This window comes from Athene cunicularia, assembly GCF_003259725.1.
Source record: "Athene cunicularia isolate RWA chromosome 3 unlocalized genomic scaffold, athCun1 chr3_part1, whole genome shotgun sequence".
Taxonomy (NCBI): domain Eukaryota; kingdom Metazoa; phylum Chordata; class Aves; order Strigiformes; family Strigidae; genus Athene; species Athene cunicularia.
Window position 1 is genome coordinate 49453083 of NW_020799097.1, and position 6353 is coordinate 49459435.

Here is a 6353-nt window from a genome sequence, read left to right on the forward strand (position 1 = left end):
AACATGGATTTCTAATGAGCTGTAATCTTCTGTTAGAGCTGGTAGCCATATATCATTATCTCCCTGCAGCACAGTAGAGATTTAACTCTCCTTGATAGAACTGAAAGTAGTAGCAGTATCCAAAACAACATATACCAGCATCAGTCACTGTGTAGACTCTGTCTGCCTTGCCTTGGAGCCGTTGTGTGAGCCAGAGAGCCTTGGGAGATGGCAGCACCAGTGAGGGTGAGATGGGCAAATTTTCCTTCAGTGACATTGTTCTCTGCCTGAGACATGCATGGCAAAAAGGTGGTAGATTTTTGTAGTCTGCTTTCCTGCAGAATGAGAGTTCATGTATTCACAAACTCATGCTCTCCTTCACTCCTCATATGACTTTTGGGCTTGTTCACTTATTTCAAACAAACCTGATGGGGCACAAAAGCAAGGGGTACAAAAGTTTTCAGGTGTAGTGTAAATGTGTGAAAGACAGAGATGTGAGACCCCAGTTGTGCCCCTCCATTTTTGGCCATCTGTTTTATGAGACAGTGAGAGCAGAAGACAGAATATAAAAGCTTCTATGCTGGGAAAAGCTCTTATCAGACCTGACACCCTCTCAGACACCAGAATAGTTACAAGGCACAAATCTATAGAAAAAACTCCATCCTTCTTTCCTCTGCTCAGGAAACTACCTAGGGCTGTTCTTTTAATTGCTCCATGTTTGAGTGTGTCCCCTGCTTCATGGGTACTGAAGGGGGTGCAGCAGCCAGTCTGGACATGGCTGGCATACTGCTGCTCGGCTATTCACATCTCAGGAAATCGCATATTTCTCTTTGCAGCTAGTCTCAGCCCCTTTTATCTGCATGTCTCCAGCTGTAAAATGCACTGAAGGTTACATTGCAATACCAATTGCATTTTTTTTTATGAAATAATTTGCCAGAGGATCCAAATCATACTGGATTCAAATAAGAAAACATCTATTTACTCTCACAAACATGTCCCAGTGCAGCAGAAACCCAGCAAGTGTTTCTGCCATGGGTGCTCAGCTGGCTGCTCCAGGCTCACCAGTGGCAGAGCCCCTTCAGAAGGGGCCCTGCAGCAGGCTTGCTCTTCAGCTGCTGAGAGCAGGTCCTGCAGATCTGTGATTGCTATTTTCACAGGCATTGCCTCGGCGTAATAAAGGACCAGGCATCGTGCAAGCAGCATCCAGTGCTGTACCCTGCCCTCTTTTCCCTCTCACCATCTAGGTGCCTTAATGAAGGGGCAGAAATCTGGTAGGAAATAGCACAATATTCTTCAAAATCGAGACAAAAAGTATTGATGGTGTCTGCTCCTTTCCTTATTTCTAAGAGCAAAAGAAAGGAAAAATGGTTCCCGGTGTCATCTCACAGCTTGATTTTTTTTTTTAAGTTAAATTCAGCAGAAGTGACAGTGCTGTCCTTGAGGAGGTGTTCTTTTGAAGGATAGCACTCTGGTGACAGCAGGTAGAGAAGTAGCTGCGTGCCCCTTCTCACTCAGGGTTGCTTAATGAGCCAGAAGAACTTGAAAACCCTGGTGAGAATGGGACCCCCAGGAGCAGCTGAGGCCAGCCTCGCCTCCTGATCTTACCTTTCTTCATTTGGCCTGACATTTTTGTTGCAGACAAGTAGCCTGTGGCGGGGAGTTGAGGAAATGAAACGTTACAGAGAGCGAGCAAGTGCAGGCAGAGCACCAAAAGAAAGATGTGAAAAATGGATGCGATGAGGACATGTGAGTGGCAAGGGTTGCTCTTCTGAGGTGGTCAAGCCAAATGCGCACAAAAAAGGGAGAAAATAAAGGCAATTCCTTCCTTCTCTCTCTCTCTCTATCTCTCATATGCGGAGCTAATAGCACCTCTTCTGATATTGCAAAGAAACAAGGAAAACAGTGCATGGACTCAGTCTCCCACCTCGATGAGCTGCAGGAGAGGGTGGAGTTCCTCTTGCAGGTCTTTGCCTCAGACTGTGGTTTCCCATTTGCAAGTCCCAGCAAAACAACTTGAGTCCCTCCCCTCACTACCCTGCAATCTCCTGCCTCAGCATCTGGGTATGCATAGGTGACATTTCGGTTTGCTAAAAAGAGCATATTAACATCCCCTGTCCTGAAGTCCTGAGGATGGTAAAATGTAGGCGACTCCGTGCAGGAACTGTGCAAACTGCCTCTGTAAGCTCAGAGAAGCAGGATGGAGAGCTGGGGCTGGGGGTTGAGTATTACAAGTTTGGTATTTATTATGTAAGTAGTTACTCCTGCAGACTTGCAATCTCTGTTTGCCAAGCCTTCCTATCAGCCTACCTTCACTTCATCTCCTCACCTTCCCCACCATATCTGAGCGCCCTCCCCTTGGCGCTGACAAGCTTCCAGAGGAGGTAGATCCTCTCTCCCATTGCCTCCACAGGCCATTACGCTCCTGCTCAGGATGCAGGCGGGGAGCTGCATCCCACACCAGCATCTCTTTGGGTGTAGGGAGGTGTAACGGAGGGCTGCTGCCTTTCCAGACTGCAATCAGCTGAAGATACATCCCACAGGACCTCCACCCGCTTCCCTGCTGACCTGCCTCTGGCCATCTGCAGTCCAGGACCAAATGACTTCTCCAGCTACCAGGAGGACTGTAATGCAGAGCACATTGCTCTTTTCTCCCTGAACTTACCGGACGTGAATTCCAACACCAAGATCCTCCAGCTCTAGTTTCCCCTGCTCAAACCCCAAATGCTGGAGATGCAAAGATGTCCAGGATGTCTGTTATTAATTAATTAGATGACACTGGGAAAAATCTTTCCCTAAATACATGAATGTTTGTAGCACTGATAGGGCTTCAGCCCGTAAAACTCAGGCTGTGATTCTGAACCAGCAATTAAATTTAAATTGTGCTTTGTATTGTAGCAAGTCCCGTTTCACATATTCAGCCAAGCAATTGCTGGTTGAGACGCCTTTGTTTCTGATCACACACTTTGTCAGTGTAATTTACAGGTTGCTTTCCAGAAGTCCCCTCCCGCCATTAGCTTTGTTACCAGGGAACTTGCACGGTTAACAAGCTAACCCTCCTTGAACTACAGGCACACAAAGCAGTATCTTATTTATCTACAACCTTCAGACCAGCAAAGAAAGCACTAACTTCTCTTTTGAATGCGGTTACTTTCTTTCTCATCTTCTGTGTCTTGCACAGAAACCAGATGCTTTCATCACCCACAAGCCACAGATCCTTTCTGCTCTCTGTTAAATTTTCAGGGGCAAAGATTTGGAACAAATGAATGTGAAATGAGCAACATTTATATTATGGCCATTTCAGTTCTCCAGCTGAGTCTGTAATTGGCTAATACTCATATTTTTCCCCTCTCACTTGTCTGGCAGTACTCTGGCCTTTTATTACTGCTTGCCTTTTTCCCTCCTGGCCCCCATCCCCACCCCTACCCCATTTCCTATAGTTTTTACATTTATGGGACATCTTTGACCAGTGTTTTGCATAAATGGATAAACCTCAAAAATCTTCCAGCTCACTTCAAAGAAGGATGCCCCATCCCTGGAAACATTCATAGTCAGTTTGGACAGGGCTTTGAGCAACCTGATCTAGTTGAAGATGTCCCTGCTCACTGCAAGATGGTTGGTCTAGATGACCTTTAAAGGTACCTTCCAAACCAAACTATTCTATGATTCTAAGGATCCAAATATCTAGATAATTTCCCTGAACTGCTTCCAGTGTTTTACTGAACCAGCTATGCATTGCCCTTGCTGCAGGAAAAAAAAAGAGTTTGACATTTACATGTAACAGGAAGAAGGAGCAGGTACCTAACTCAGAGAAGGTCAATGTATTCAAGTCAGATGGTGGGAGATGGGCAGGGAGAAGAGGCAATTGTCCCACACTTCTAATTTTTCTATATCCTATGTGCCCTCTCACCACACAGAATCACTCTGGGGTGCATTTGGGAGAGAAGAAGTCGAGGACGGATTTTGTACACATTCCTATAGAGGTAATGGAGGACAGCAAATAGAAATAGCAGAGAGAGTCTCATCAATGTGACACAAACAAGCAGATGTGCAAGGATTTGAGATGCTTATCCCACTTGCCTGGTGCACACTGCAATGAGAGCTGGCTGGGAATTTTTGGAAAACACAATGTATAAAAATTCTTTTTTAGGTGAACACTGGACTAAAGAGCAAGGCACAACAAAACTTTTGTTGAAAAGCGGCAAAAGGGTTTGCATCACGGTGAAAGAGCTGGAAAGCAGCAAAAGAGGCAAACTCACCCCAGCCCCACTCATCCCCTGCCTAGACACTCCCCAGCATATGGGAGCATGAAACTCCCGTCCCTGTCACACTCAGGACCAAACATCATTCGTTCTGACTACAGTTATACTACTAAATAGAAGAGGAGCAGAACTAATGTCCATCTCCAGGGCTCAGGGGCATGTTTGCACAGCTTGCATCCACATGGCTAAGGTTGGCCTGAGCTGCAGATTTGTCTTGGGGTAGTTGGACGGAGGCAGCCCTGATGAGAGCCAGGGAGGATGCTAATATCAAGCAGAGCAGAGAAGGTTGAGAGCTGTCCCTCTTTTCTATTTGTAAAATGGGGTTCTCTGTTACGATGAGACAGCCCCTTGATGTCAGACTGTTACCCAGTGTGAGGTCCTAGCCTCTCATTGTCTTCTGTCATGGCTCTCCCACGTTGTGTGTGTTCATCACAGGACAACTCCATCCCGACCTCACGTGTTGGATATGAGGGCACTGGTATGGTGACTTTCTGTTCTGCACATTGAAATGGCTGTGATTTAAACCCACTGTGGGATGAGAAAGAACTTTCCACCCGCAAAACACTGGCAGGACAGCAATCTGCTTGACCCCAGCCCTAGCCTTTCCCAATGCCTGTTGCAACGCGGCCAACCTGGGCTGCACGACCTGGGCTGATCCCTGAAACCATCTGGAATCAGCAGAAAGAGTCACTAGCACAGAAACTGGGGTTAAGCTGAAAAAAACCTGTCTTCCCAGGATCCAATGGACCTCCACTGGTTTAATAAGAAATACCTGCAAACTTTATAATGGAAAAGAGAAAATTGTCATGATGCAGCTTGTGGTGGTCTGGATATGTTTTGCTGGCATTTATTGCCTCCTGTGCTACTCTAGGCATTTTGCTACGGCTTACATACTATCATCCTCAATTACTTTGCCAAGTAAATACATTTTTAACACAGAGACAGCCTCTGTCCTGGGTACAACCACCATCATTCCCTATCTTTCTTGAGCCCACAATATGGAATAAAACTTCTGTGCCAAATTATGTCTACTGCATGAAATCACCAGGGCTAATGTTCCCATTTTGGAAAAAGAGGTGGGACATTCCCTTTTCCCATTAAAAGGCAGTTTTAGCACCAAAGGTACAGTCCACTACTTCTATCCCACACAAATAATATCCCAGCAGTGTGCTGGTAACCCCCAGGGGGCTTAGCAACTGTGTCTGGTCCCCCTTCTTCTGCATCACCTCATACTGTGCCTCCCTTTCTGTCACCAGTAATAGCCAGCCACTGACTCTTGGATGATTTCTCTCCAACACCAACACACTTGACTGGATCGTGCATACCAGCTGATATGCCAACCACAGATATCTGTCCCAGGAAATAAATGAACCCTCTAAATCTGAGGAAGCGATATTACAAATGTCAATGGGGAAATATCTTTTCTTAGACAGAGGGCAGGAATTTCACACATTTCTCACATAAAGTTATCCTTATTCCTTAGGGACCTGCTGCACTTTTATATTACATTTTGAGAAATAATACTTATAAAAGATTCATCCTTTTCTGGCATATAGAGTAGCTCTTATGTTTCTGTCTTTAGAGACTGAAGGGACCACAGCTTCTGAAAATGCTCAAAGCTTTCACTTCCATGCACGAGAGATATGTTTATATTCAAACCACATTTTAACATTATAATTGCACAGCATAAATAAAAGGATATTCATTTAATCGTTAAGTTCAGGAACAAGAAAAGCATGTATATCACTTGCTAGAGCCTGTCATGTTACCCAGGACTGCCTGGGAACTAGACAGTCACCCCACTGCTACTCCTTCCTGCTCCAGAAGAAAAACTCTAGTGCCTAAGTGACCACTAGATAGGCTGACAGAGGTTGCTGTTGGTGTTTCAGACCATCAGCTGTGATTTTGCCCTGGCACACCCCTCTTTGGGAAGGTGAGCTCTGGCCACTCACAGGCTTGCTGTCTGCCTGGACACTGGATCTGTCTTTGGGGGAGGCTGCAGGTGGCTCTCAACATGCAGAGTGGACACATCTGGAATGGGAAACTGTAGAATATCCCAGACCTAAGAGTGAACTGTGGGAACACCATGTGGCAAGTTAGCAAGGTTTGTTTCAC